General features: G+C 35.2%; 1 pseudogene; it reads left to right on the top strand.

Moving 5' to 3' along the window:
• The first annotated feature begins 4,823 nt into the window (after positions 1-4,823).
• Positions 4,824-5,742, top strand: LOC124982673 (mortality factor 4-like protein 2; annotated as a pseudogene).
• The last annotated feature ends 8,868 nt before the right edge of the window (positions 5,743-14,610 follow it).

Raw genomic sequence — 14,610 nt, 5'->3', positions numbered from 1 at the left:
CTAAATCATGTGTTGAATGACCAACGGATAGCAGAAGAAGTCAGAGATGAAATAAAAAAAAAAAAAATACTTAGAGGTAAATTGGAATATCAATACAACATATCACAATCTCTGGAACATTATGAAGGTAGTGTGCAGAGGAAAGTTCATTGAATTGAGCTCATTCCTTAAAAGAACTGGAATTCAATAAATAAATAACCTAAAATTACATTTCAAAGTCCTAGAAAAAGAAGAACATCGAAAGCAATAGAGGAAAAAATAAAATTAAAATTGCAACTGAAATCAATAAAATTGAAATAAAAGAAACAATCCAAAAAATCAACAAAACAAAAAACTGGTTCTTTGAAAAATTAAATAAAATCAATAAACCCTTAGCTAATCTAACAAGGAGGGAAAAAAATTACTAAATTTGTGATGAAAAAGGAAATATCACAATGGACACTAATGAAATACAGACAATAATCAGAAACTATTTTGAAAATTTGATAAAATAGATAATCTTGAAGACAAATTTCTAGAGACATATGACCTTCCCAAATTGAATTAGGAAAACAGAAAATTTAAACAGATCAATTTCTAGCAATGAAAATGAAGATGCCATCAAAAGTCTACCAAGAAAGAAAAACCCAGGACCAGACACATTCTCAGTCAAGTCTACCACATCTTCAAAGGAGAACTAACCCCAATCCTTCTTCAATTATTCCATGAAACAAAAAAGGAGGTTGCCCTTCCAAACTCATCCTTCAAAGCTGGTCTCACCCTGAAACCAAAACCAGACAAAGACATATCAAGGAAAGAAAATTTCAGACCAATATTCCTGATGAACATAGATGCAAAAATTCTTAATAAAATACTGGCAAATTTCATACAAAAACATATTAAAGAGATAGTGCATGATGATCAAGTGGAATTAATTCTAGAGATGCAAGGATGGTTCAACATATAGAAATCAATAAATGTAATTCATCACATCAATAGACTTAAAGACAAGAAAAACTTGATTATTTCTAGAGAAAAAGCATTTGACAAAACACAGAATCCATTCATCTTCAAAATACTAGAAAAATTAAGGATGGTTGGAACATACCTCAACATTGTTAAAGCTATGCATATATTTGTCAAAAATTCATATAACCGTATTCCTAAAAAGGGAGAATTTAACTGTTGTATACTATAATGTAATATATCTTTTAAAAGTATGAGAAAATATATGCAGGACTTCACCTAAAAAAAAAAAAAAAAAAAAAAAGCTATATATGCTAAACCCAAGACTAACATCATTCTACATGGAGAAAAATTGAAAGCATCCCTCTAAAAACTGGAACAAGCCAAGGATGCCCTCTTTCACCACTTCTATTCAACATAGTCCTGGAAACTCTAGCCAGTGCAATTAGAAGAAGAAATTAAAGGGTTAGGGATACAAATGGGAAAAGAAGAACTCAAAGGATCCCTATTTGTTGATGACATGATTCTATATTTAGAAGACCCAAAGTTCCACCAGAAAACTTCTATAACTCACAAATTAATTCAGAAAAGTAGCAGGATATAAAATTAATACCTGTAAATCAATTGCATTTATATATATAAGTGATGAATCAACTGAAAGAGAAATTAGGAAAACTATCTCATTCATAATAGCCTCAAAAACTATTTGGAAACCAATCTAACAAAAGAGGTCAAAGACCTCTACAATGAAAATTACAGAACTTGAAAGAAAGAAATTGAAAAAGACCTTAGAAGATGTAAACATCTCCCATGTACTTGGAATTTATATTGTCAAAATGACCATACTACCAAAAGCTCTATACAGATTTGAGGTAATTTCTATTATGGTTCTGATGATGTTCATAGAAATAGAAAAAGCAATCATGAAATTCATCTGGAAAAATAAGAGATCCAGAATAGCTAAAGAACTCCTTAGCAAGAAAAGTGAAGCAGGAGGCATCACAAGACCAGACTTTAGATTATACTACAGAGCCATAGTAACAAAAATGGCATGGGGTATTTGATTGAAGAAGGGCACAGTGATTACACAAATGGTATGCCTTTACGCCATGTACAGACAGAGAAAAAACATGTATCCCATTTGTTTACAATAAAAAAAAAAAATTGCAAAAAAAAAAAAAAAAAAAAAAAAGGGCACAGTGCTTGAAGACCAGGACAAAAAGACAGTCATCAGAAAAGCTAAGTCTGAAAAGATAGTGCACCATGATCAAGTGGGTTTTATCCCAGGGATGAAAGGTTGGTTCAACATCAGGAAATCAATAAATGTAATTCACCATATCAATAGACTTAAAGTTAAGAATCACATGATTATTTCAATAGATGCAGAAAAAGCATTTGATAAAATACAGCACCCCTTCATGCTCAAAACACTAGAAAAAATAGGGATAGTGTGAACATTCCTTAACATTGTAAAGGACTTCTATGCTAAGCCCATGGCTAATATCATTCTAAATGGTGAAAAACTGAAAGCATTCCCCCTAAAAACTGGAACAAGGCAGGGATGCCCTCTTTCACCACTTCTTTTCAATATCGTCCTTGAAAATCTAGCCAGAGCAATTAGACAGACCAAAGAAATTAAAGGGATACGAATAGGAAAAGAAGAACTCAAACTATCCCTATTTGCTGATGATATGATTATATACTTAGAGGAACCAGGAAATTCCACCAGAAAACTTTTAGATCTCATAAGTGAATTCAGTAAAGTAGCGGGATATAAGATCAATGCACATAAATCTAAGGCATTTTTATATATAAGTGATGAATCTTCAGAAAGAGAAATTAGGAAAACTACCCCATTCACAATAGCATCGAAAAAAATAAAATACTTGGGAATCAATCTCACAAAAGAGGTGAAAGACCTCTACAATGAGAACTACAGAACACTAAAGAAAGAAATTAAAGAAAACCTTAGAAGATGGAAAGATCTCCCATGTTCTTGGATAGGAAGAATTAATATTGTCAAAATGGCCATACTACCAAAAGTGCTATACAGATTCAATGAAATTCCAATTAAAATCCCAATGATGTACCTTACAGAAATAGAGCAAGCAATTATGAAATTCATCTGGAAGAATAAAAAACCCAGAATAGCTAAAGCAATCCTTGGCAGAAAGAGTGAAGCAGGGGGTATTGCAATACCAGTTCTTCAACTCTACTACAAAGCAATAGTAACAAAAACAGCATGGTATTGGTACCAAAATAGACAGGTGGATCAATGGTACAGAACAGAGGACACGGACACAAACCCAAATAAATACAATTTTCTCATACTAGACAAAGGGGCCAAAAATATGCAATGGAGAAAAGATAGCCTCTTCAACAAATGGTGCTGGGAGAATAGGAAATCCATATGCAACAGAATGAAACTAAACCCATATCTCTCACCATGCACAAAAATAAACTCAAAATGGATTAAGGACCTTGGAATCAGACCAGAGACCCTGCATCTTATAGAAGACAAAGTAGGTCCAGAGCTTCAACATGTCGGCTTAGGACCAGACTTCCTTAACAGGACTCCCATAGCACAAGAAATAAAAGCAAGAATAAATAACTGGGATAGATTCAAACTAAAATGCTTTCTCTCAGCAAAGGAAACTATTAGCAATGCGAAGAAAGAGCCTACAGAGTGGGAGAAAATCTTTGCCAATCATATTTCAGATAGAGCACTAATTTCCAGAATCTATAAAGAACTCAAAAAACTCTACACCAGGAATGCAAATAATCTAATTGACAAATGGGCTAAGGAAATGAATAGACACTTCACAGAAGAAGATCTACAAGCAATCAACAAACATATGGAAAAATGTTCAACATCTCTAGTAATAAGAGAAATGCAAATCAAAATCCCCCTAAGATTCCATCTCACCCCAATTAGAATGGCGATTATCAAGAATACAAGCAACAACAGGTGTTGGCGAGGATGTGGGGAGAAAGGTACATTCATACATTGCTGGTGGGGCTGCAAATTAGTGCAGTCACTCTGGAAAGCAGTATGGAGATTCCTTAGAAAACCTGGAATGGAACCACCATTTGACCCAGCTATCCCACTCCTTGGCCTATACCAAAAGGACTTAAAATCAGCATATTACAGAGATACAGCCACATCAATGTTCATAGCTGCTCAGTTCACAATAGCCAGATTGTGGAACCAACCTAGATGTCCTTCAATTGATGAATGGATAAAGAAACTGTGTTGTATATATATACAATGGAATATTACTCAGCCATAAAGAGTGATAAAATTATGGCATTTGCAGGCAAATGGATGAAATTGGAGAATATCATGCTAAGTGAGATAAGCCAATCTCAAAAAACCAAAGGACGAATGATATTGCTGATAAGTGGATGATGACACATAATGGGAGGTGGGAGGGGTTAGTGTTAGGGTTAGAGTTAGGGTTAGGGAGCGGGGCAAGAATGGAGGAAGGAAGGACTGTATAGAGGGAAAAGAGGGTGGGAGGGGTGGGGGGAAGGGGAAAAATAACAGAATGAATCAAACAACATTACCCTATGTGAATTTATGATTACACAAATGGTATGCCTTGACTCCATGTACAAACAGAGAAACAACATGATGTATCCTATTTGTTTACAATAAAAAAAAAAAGAAAAATGAAAAGCTAAGTCTGCCATATAGTAAGGATCAGGAGATCTGATCCTGTTTGAAGAACCATCCTTGATAACAGAATTTGGGGTTGTCTCCCACTTCATCCTTCGAGACCATCCCAGAAGATTTGTAAGATGCCATCTGGGAAATCACTAGGAGTTCTTGGAAGGGAAAGAAGGAAGATTGTTGGTTGGAATAAAAAGAGGGTTCAATGAGTTCCAGAAAGCAGGGTTCTCAAACTCATGGACAACGATCTGCCGAAGAAGACAACTTTAAAAAAGCCCACTGAAGGCAACATGCAGAGAAGTAAGATGAGAAGGGCCTCCTCAGGAAAGAAGACAGCTGGTCCACAGGCAAAGAATCTTGAGCCAACACTCCCAGGAAGATGTAAGGGGCTGATCTGCAGAAAACACCCCTTCAGGATCCATGAGGAAGACAAGACAGAACAAAGAGAAGACTCCTGGACATAGAGATGTGGCAGTACCAGTGAAGTACACCGGCCCCCTTGGAAGAAAAGGGCCTAGGCAGACCCCATGATGGAAAGTGAAGAGGCATTTAAGAATAGAATGGAAGTTAAAGTGAAAATTCCTGAAGAATTAAAATCATGGTTCCCTGAGGACTGGGACTTGGTAACCAGGCAGAAGCAGCTGTTTCAACTTCCTGCTAAGAAGAATGTAGATGTTATTCTGGAAGAGTATGCAAATTGTAAGAAATCACAGGGGAATGATAAGGAATATGCAGTTAATGAAGTTGTGGTAGGATTAAAAGAGTATTTCAATGTAATCTTGGCCACTCAGTTGCTCTACAAATTTGAGGGGCCCCAGTATGCCGAAATCCTTTTGACCCACCCTGATATGCCAATGTCCCAGGTTTATGGAGCGCCACACCTACTGAGATTATTTGTAAGAACTGCAGCAATGTTGGCTTATACACCCCTTGATGAGAAGAGCCTTGTGCTATCATTGGGCTATCTGCATGATTTCCTAAAATATCCGGCAAAGAATTCTGCATCTCTGTTTACTGCCAGTGATTACAAAGTGGCTTCTGCTGAGTACCACCTCAAAGCCCTGGGAGGATCTACTGACCATTCACTATTATGTCTGGTATCTTTGAACACTTTCTGTTCTTAGTCTTTTCCTTGTATAATTGATATTCTTTAAAACTGTTAATGTATAACAGGGCCTATGTTTCAGTTTGTTTTCTGTTCTGTTTAAACAAAATAAAAGGAGTGCAAGTTCCTTTCCTCATTTCAAAGTTGCTACCAGTGTATGCAGTAATTAGACAAAGAAGAAAAATGCAAAGAAGAAATGTTTTATTGCCTAGTTGACAACACTGTTTGAATGCTAGTGGTTCCATCCCTTTGGCACTACACAATTTTCTAATATATGTTAAATGCTATGTGACAAATTGCCCTGATTCCTAGTGCCAAAGGTTCTACTTAATGTATATACCCAAAAACCCATGTATTTGTGTTTTTTTTTTGTTTTGTTTTGTTTTGTTTTGTTTTTTCTGCTTGAAGTAAAACAGCTCATCTCTGCAAATCCATCTATTTTATTTCTTAGGCATTCTATCTTTGTTCAAATTGTTGAAGGATGTTGGTTTGTTTTGAGTCTAATGCACGTTCTAACATGATAAAGGCAATGCACAATAGTGTAGCCACAGTTTTCTAGAAACTTTGATATTTTAAGAATTGTATTTCATATCTTAAATAAAATTTGTTTCTAAATTTCAAAACAACAACAACAACAACAAAAAAAAAACAAAAACAGAAACAAAAAAACGGCACGGTATTGGCAAAACCGACATGAAGTCCAATGGTAAGGAATAGAAGCCACAGAGACAAATCCACATAAATACAGTCATCCTAGACAAAGTACCATAAGCATACATTGGAGGAAAGATAGCCTCTTCAACAAATGGTGCTGGGGAAACCGGAAATTTCATACATAGCACAATGAAATCTCTCATCCTGCACAAAATTGAACTCAAAGTGGATCAAGGACATAGGCATTAGACCAGAGACCCTACACCTACTAAAAGAAAAAGTGGGCCCAAATCTTCATCATGTTGGCTCAGGAACCAAATTCCTCAGCAAAATTCCTAAAGCAAAAGAAGTAAAATCAGGCATCAATAAATGGTATTGTATCAAACTAAAAAGTTTTTTCAGAGCAAGGGAACAATAAAGAATGTGAAGAAAAATCTAAAGAATGGGAGAAAAATCTTTGCCACCTACACTTCAGATAGAGCATTAGTCTGCAGGATATATAAAGAACTAAAAAACCCTAAACCAAAAAAATCCCAAATAATCCAATCGATAAAGGGGAAAGAAATTGAACAGTCACTTCACAGAAGAAATACAAATGGTCAACAAATATATGAAAAAATGTTCCCCATCACAAGCAATTAGAAAAATGTAAATTTAAACCACACTGAGATTTCATCTCACTCCAGTCATAATGGCAATTATCAAGAATACAAGTAAAAATTGTTGGCGAGGATGTGGGGGAAAAGGTACACTCATACATTGCTGATGGGACTGCAAATTGGTACAACCATTATGGAAAGCAGCATGGATATTCCTCAGAAATCTTGAAATGGAATCACCATTTGACCCAGTTATCCCACTCCTCAGCATATACCCAAAGGACTTAAAATCAGCATACTATAGTGACATGGTCACATCAGTGTTTATAGCTGCTCAATTCACAATAGAAAACCTATGGAACCAAACTTGGTACCCTTCAATACATGAATGGATGAAGAAAATGTATATATACACAATGAAATATTACTCAGTCATAAAGAAGATGGAATTATAGCATTTGCCAGTAAATCAGTGGAACTGGAAACTATCATGTTAAGGGAAATAAACCAATACCAAAAAAAACAAAGGCTGAATGTTCTCTCTGATATTCCACTGCTGACTCACAATGGGAGTGGGGTCTGGAAGTTCACCTGATTGGACAGGGAAGTGTGGGGAAGGGGGAGAGGGATGGGAATGGGAAAGACAGTAGAATCATTGGGACATGATTTCCTATGTTCATATATGAATACACAATAATATGACTCCACATCACATACAATCACAAAAATGGGAAGTTATACTCCATGTATGTATGATATGTCAAAATGCATTCTACTGTCATATAAAACTAAAAAGAAAAACAACAAAAAAGATACACAGAATGGGCTAAATCATAGGAGGCAAAAAATAAAGAGGTATAATTTATCTTTGATTAAAAATCATCATGTCTTTTCAACCATGACATATGAATTGAGAGAATCAAGCTTTGAATCTGGGAAATCATTTTAGAGTTTATTTTAGTAGTTAAGGCTAGAAACTTTCAAAGACTGGGGAGGGAGGTCTGAAGAGCCTTGAGGCTGAATTCCAGGGCTGGTGTGAGTGTGGCAGGGCTATGACCTGGATGAAATCACCAGCCTCACCTGTCCTATAACTGCTGCATCCCCACCTTCAGCAAAATCCTCAGGAGGGACCATCCTAGGATCGACCCTCAAACATGTCAGCAGGAAGGTGGAGAGAGGAAGATTGTTGGGCATATTATGTGGAGATGCCCTGAGGCATGCAGATGGCTTGGTTAGTATGTAGCCAAATGCATGAATCGCAAGGTGTAGGGAAGGATGAAAAAGAAAATGGTTAGAATCTGCTAAACCCCAGGTTCTCCATGAAGGAGAATATGAACATCTACATATGGAGATTTTCTACTGACCCTTTAATCATCTGGACATGAATAGTAGGATTAAAACACATGTTGATGGCAAATTTAATCTCTCTCAACATAACTGAGTTGTTACCAAAATTTGGCATTTTCTAGAGGATATACATGTGCACTATTTCAATAAAATTTTGCATCAGGTGCAATAGAACTTATTCTTGAATTGATTTTTTAGTAATACAGCAAATCATTATTTTCCCTTTATCTTACCATCTAAAAATTTATTTCTCCTTATACTTTCAAAATTGAAGAGCATAGCAGGGATGTGAGGATAAAAATAACAAATCATTATTTCTTTTAGATCTCATAAAACTTTGGATGAGAAATAATGATAAGAGTTAGTCAATTCTATAACCAGTGGAGATTAATCTCTGCTAGAAATAATTGGATATATAAAATATTTCAAATAACTATTCTGAAGATATCATTAAATCATTAAAGATAACATTTGAAATATGACTAGTTATCCAGTAAAAGGTATGGATTTGCTAATACATACACTTTAATTAACATAATATTTTTGCCCATAGTGATTTAATGCCTTCAATGCAATTTTTGCTTTGAAATGCAATTTTAAAGCATTTTTTCCTTGAATATGCATTTCATGCTTTTTAATCCATTGTTAGCAAAATTTCTTTTCCTACATAAAAGTGAACTTCAGTTTGGCACTAATAAATTATTTAAAATAGTAAATTAATAAAATATCAATTTTAGAGGTTTTTATATTAAGGTGCTTAAATATTACTGCCAGAATTCAAATATTTTCCTGAGTCTCAATCATACTTTCAATCAGAATTTTGCTAGTTAATGAAACAGACTTACACAAAAGATTCATAAATACACGGATATAGGTATAGGCAGTGGCATTTTTTTGACTATTAAGCCTCATTTCAGAAAACAGAACTTTACTAAAATATTTGCTGATCTGCTAATTGTATTTAAATCAAAAAGTAAACAAGTTCAGAAAAGCAGAAACCTATTTCTGTATGGGTATTGAACAACTCCCACCATAAACAAGCCTCCTGTTGTCAGAAAGCAATAGAAAAATGATTGAGAGGTTTATGGTTTTAAATGGGACAAGCATCCTTTAATTTTTTAACTTCACTAGTCTTTTAAAAACTCTGAGTGCCTTTCAAATAGATACAGAGACAAGACCAAAACTTCTATTAGACTGTGACCAGAGAATTAAGGTTGAGAGAGTCATTATTTTCATCTCAAAACGATACTGCTCAACATAATCAGGTCTTAGTTCATGCGTACCATGATTGCCTTGCCTCAAAGGGCACTTCTATTGATTTTATTTTTACTTCTTTTTTTTTTTCCCCAGGGAAATGGCATTTTTGTGAAATAAAAGTGCATTCTCCTCCAATCTATTTGTTCCCTGAAACAGTTCTTCTCATTACATCAGGATATTTTGTCCTACCAATCAAAGCAATTTGAAATATTATCCTTAACATTCATGCATAAGCTACATCAGACAAAACTACTAATAATGACAATAAAACTCTTAGACATATATAGGCATATTTATAAGTAATTCAATCAAATTACATTCATTAATCTCAAGATTTTAAAACTGTATCAATGGCCATGTTGGGGCACGCCTGCAATCCCAGTTAATCAGGAGGCTGAGGCAGGAGGATCATGAGTTCAAGGACAGCCTGGGCAATTTAGCGAGACCCTGTCTCAAAATAAAAAATAAACAGGGATTAGGTCATATCTCAGTGGTAACATGATCCTGTGTTCAATCTCCAGTACAAAAATTATAATAATAAAATATATATCAATTCCATAAACTATAAATATTTCCCTCTAGTAAATCAACATCCTAAGAAAACCAAGAAACAAAACTGATTTTAAAATATCCAATTAAGTAATTCATAAGTAAAATCAATGTGTAATGAAAACTAAAATATAAGATAATATATCAGAATTCAATTAATTTGGCAATAAATATATTAAATATATTTTATGTTCAAATAAAAAGAACAGGTGGGCATGGCATTTAAAAAATTATGGCTTTTCTATACTTCTCTATATTTTTGCTTTCCATTTTTTCCTTAATGCCACCTTTTATCCAATCTCCATATCATTACACAACAGAAAAATATTTTTGATCAACTCTTAATTGCTAATTTTAGAAATAAGATGACCAAAAAGATACATGTAGGTAATCATAGTTCAATTCATGAATTCACAACAAATGGCTCATGTTCAAAAGCCAGAAGATTCACCTCCTTGAGAGATATATTTCATATGATAGAAGTTCCCTCAAGTTTACTGTCTACTGTGGGTGTATACATGGGCAGAGAAGCGTAACAAGAAGTCCTCAGAAGGCATGAGGAACCTAAGCTATTTAGGAACAGACTCAATCATGTGTCAGTACCACTTGCCACTCAGGAAAAAAACGAAAACAACCAAAAAGGAAAACAACAACAACAACAACAGCAACAACAACAACAAAGAAAAGCCATATTACATCTAGAAAGTTCTTATTTTTTCCCACAGTCTTCCCTATGTAATATCCCCATTCTTTCTACAGAAATCTAACATGATGATAGCCTGAGGTGTCATCAGTGCAGTTGTTTCAATGATATTTAACTTGCACAAAGAATAGGCAGATAATTTATTATTATTTGAGATCAGCATTTGCCTGGAGGTTATGTAATGTTGCTTAATCTTATTGCTGATTTTTCAAAGAAGGATTTTTCCTATCCTTCAATTGTAAGATTTTTTTTAATTGGGTTTTAAAAATTTTAAAGGTCTTTAATAATAAATTACCCACAGCATGTCTATTGCCAACCACAGATGCCATCTCACCCAGTGCTGTTTTTAAAGTACTTTATAATTAATCACAAAATTAACTGATTTTCAGAACAGTTTTGTTCCATACTAATCCATTATTCTAAATCTCTGTATCGTTCACAAAAAAGTATAGTATAGAATGCACAGGGCAAACAGTCATGGAGTAGCATAAATGAAAATGTAGATATAATATTCAACTTAATATTAATGACGGCCAAGCATATGTTCAGACGTTTCTCATTTAATCCATTAATTTCTAAACCTATTTTTCAAGATATAACACAAATTTCATTTCCTCCATTAAAAATTACTATTTATTTGAAGAGAAATTTTAAAACACCTTTAGGAAACATGGTGGTGTAAGGTTTGGCAGTAAGAATGAAAAAGAATATAGAGTCACACTTTAAGAAGCCCAGTCTAAAAGGAAATAATTATAAAACAATGTTGCAAGTATGTTAAGATAAATATGCAAAGCTTAGTATAGAAATTTTTAAAAAAATCATTCCTTATTTCATTTTTGAAAGTCAAGGAAAGGTTTTCTAGAAGTAGTGAGGTATCAGGTACAGCAGGTATTTAAAAGGAAATTGAATAGCAGGACAAAGTGGTTCAAGAGGACATGCTAGGAAGAACAAAAGCAATGAAGTAAGCAAGAGCATGTATGATAGGAGCCCCACATAGCTTGAATGACTAGGGGAAAAGGGAAGCCAGAGAGAAATAGGAGCTAGAAAATGGAGCTGGAGAATATGTGCCCAGAGGCTTGATGAACAGCAACTCAATAATTACATTTAGGATGGTGGAACTTATCTGGTAAGCAGAACTCATCAAAATGCTTGGAGCAGAGGCCAACACCCTCATATATGTGTGTTCTGTTTTGTTTTTGTTTTAATCACCGGCGACTGCCAGAAAAGTAATTTAGAAAAGTATAAGGACATTGTTACGCGATTACAACTTAGTGATAAGAGACATATAAATAAGTGTATTTTGATGGTGTGGAGAGATTTTTGAAAGGGCAACATGTTCTAGAAACAGTGATGATGTAATCTGACAAGATATGATGCTATTTGGGATGGAGGTAAAAGAGAAGTCAAAGATGACTCCCTGCCAGGACACCAGAATGGTTCAACATGTGTTGTCATTGAGCATCCCAAGTCCAACTCAGCACTGCCTGGGTCTTGGCAAACTGTTTAACACATTTTGACCTTAGTTTCCCAAAGTAGAGAGTGGTAATAAAGTGCCATCTACTTTATAGGATTGTTTACATTAATTGAGATGATTCCTATAAAGTTCCTAGCATAGTTTCAGGTACAAACTATCAATTCAATAAATATTAACTTTGTATTATCATTAGTACTAGAATTTGATGTAGATATTGGTACCACTAGCCAAACAAGAGAAAAATAGAAGGAGTTATTAGCTTCAGAAAAAAAAGACGATGGGTTTGATTTTGGAAATTCCAGGTTACTATGGAAGAAGGAATCCATGTGGAACACCCAGGACATTACAGTACCCATCTGGTTCTAGGAAAAGTATGGTGACTGAGAAATTCAATATGACAATAAGATAACCAGTAAAATGAGGAACAATAATATATTAAGAGTATTATTAGAAGTATTAAAAAAGAAGAGGTTTTTGTTTTTATTGTTAATACTATTATTATTATTATTATTTTGTACTGGTGATGGAAGCCAGGGACACTTCATCACTGAGCTATACCCTCAGTCCTTTTCATTTTGAGATGGTCTGCCTAAGTTGCTGAAGGTCTCATTAAATTGCTGAGGGTGACCTCAAACTTGTGTTCCTTCTGCCTCAGCCTCCCAGCACGTTGGGATTACAACCTTGAGCCACCACCACGCCAGGTGAAAAGTGAAGAGTCTTAAAGAGACAGAGTAAAAATGGGAGAAGCAAAAGTCTAATTCAGAGACTGTGCTATCACAGAAGCCATGGGGACAGGGGGTTTGCAGAAGACAATGGTTAACAGAAATTTAAAGTCAAAATAAGGTCCAATAAGACAATTGGAATAGCTCAATGGATTTAGTAAATAGGTTTTTAGAGCCCTATTGAAACAACTGTGTAAGGTGAGGGTATGAAGCCAGAGGGCAGCAGTTAAGCAGGGATCAAGGTTGAAGGGTTAAAGAGAGTGAATGGAAATTGGTTTTTAAGCAATGAGGAGGGGGTCTGGAATGGGGAGCATATTTAAGAGGAGCTGTGTGGGGGGTGAGTTTACACATGTGTATTCCAGGGTATGGTGGTTTTATCTTGTCTTAAATATTGTGGGGTTGAGATTGTGTAGAGGAGAAAATATGACTCAGGACACAAGATAGAGAGGGGACGCTTAGACAAGGTCTCAAAGGAAGCAGGAGAAGGTTTGTGCCAAAAGAGTGGGTGAATGATCTGACTTTAAAGGATTTCTTGTCTTCAGAAAGTAAAAGGAAATAGTAAAGAAAAAATATAGATGAATGTAGATTTGTAAATATTATGGGTAGAGTGAGTACAGTAAAGCAAAGTGCAAGAACCATGTCATATGCTTTAAATTTTCCCAGTAAATGGGGAGAAATGTCATCTGCTAAGGGTTCCAGAAATCCGATTTTGACAAGACAGGTGGAAGTTTGATATTACTATAGGGAGGAGACCGTGAGCTGAGAAAGGACAGCAAATGACTTGGATAGCACTGACAAATGGTTAGATGAAGCTAGAGAAAATGAATTCATGTTGGTTCCCAAGTACCCAACCATGTGATTTTCACCAGAAAGATTCCAGTGCTGGGGCACTGGAATTCATAAAAAGTGAATGTGGTTACCAATGCCATGCATTTGGACATGGGTTTATAATACTCAGAAAACATCAAAGATTCAGGTGAAAGTATAGTTTTGATGATCAAATATGGAATCCAAAGTGAGTAGGGAATGGAGGGGTTCTGGAGAGGAAAATAGGCTAGAAAAACTCATGGCTCCCTGGCTCTGTAAGAGCTGATGTTCTCAGCATTCGTTCTCTGGGGCCACTGGGGTGGCACCCTTTAATATCTGTGCCTTGTCACTGTGTTCATGTGAAAGTAATTCTGGGTATTCTCATTCCCTAAGTAGACTAATCAGTCTACTTAAGGATTTTTCTAATTGGATTTGGGGGTAAGACACTGCCACCCGCCCCGCTTTATTTCTTTTTTCTTTTTTCTTTTTGTGAGGGCTTGAATATATAATTTCAGATTCATGAAGGAATCAATGTAACATTTGAGAAAAGCAGATAAAGGAAAGGAGGGAATGAGGAGGAAGAAAGGAAGAAGATAGAGAGAAAGGGGAAGAGAGAAGGGAGGAGAGAATAATGATGATGATATAATTGTCATTAGGGTTTAATACTTTTTATTAGTTCTTGAAAAAGTAAACAAAACAACCAAGAGCAGGTCCAGTGATGTAGATAGTCCTCTTTCATATTTTGATGAGCATGTAGGTTTTCACAGGAATGTAC

The sequence above is a fragment of the Sciurus carolinensis genome, chromosome 4 (genome assembly GCF_902686445.1).
Source record: "Sciurus carolinensis chromosome 4, mSciCar1.2, whole genome shotgun sequence".
Lineage (NCBI taxonomy): Eukaryota > Metazoa > Chordata > Mammalia > Rodentia > Sciuridae > Sciurus > Sciurus carolinensis.
This window is presented reverse-complemented; position numbering and strand designations above follow the sequence as displayed.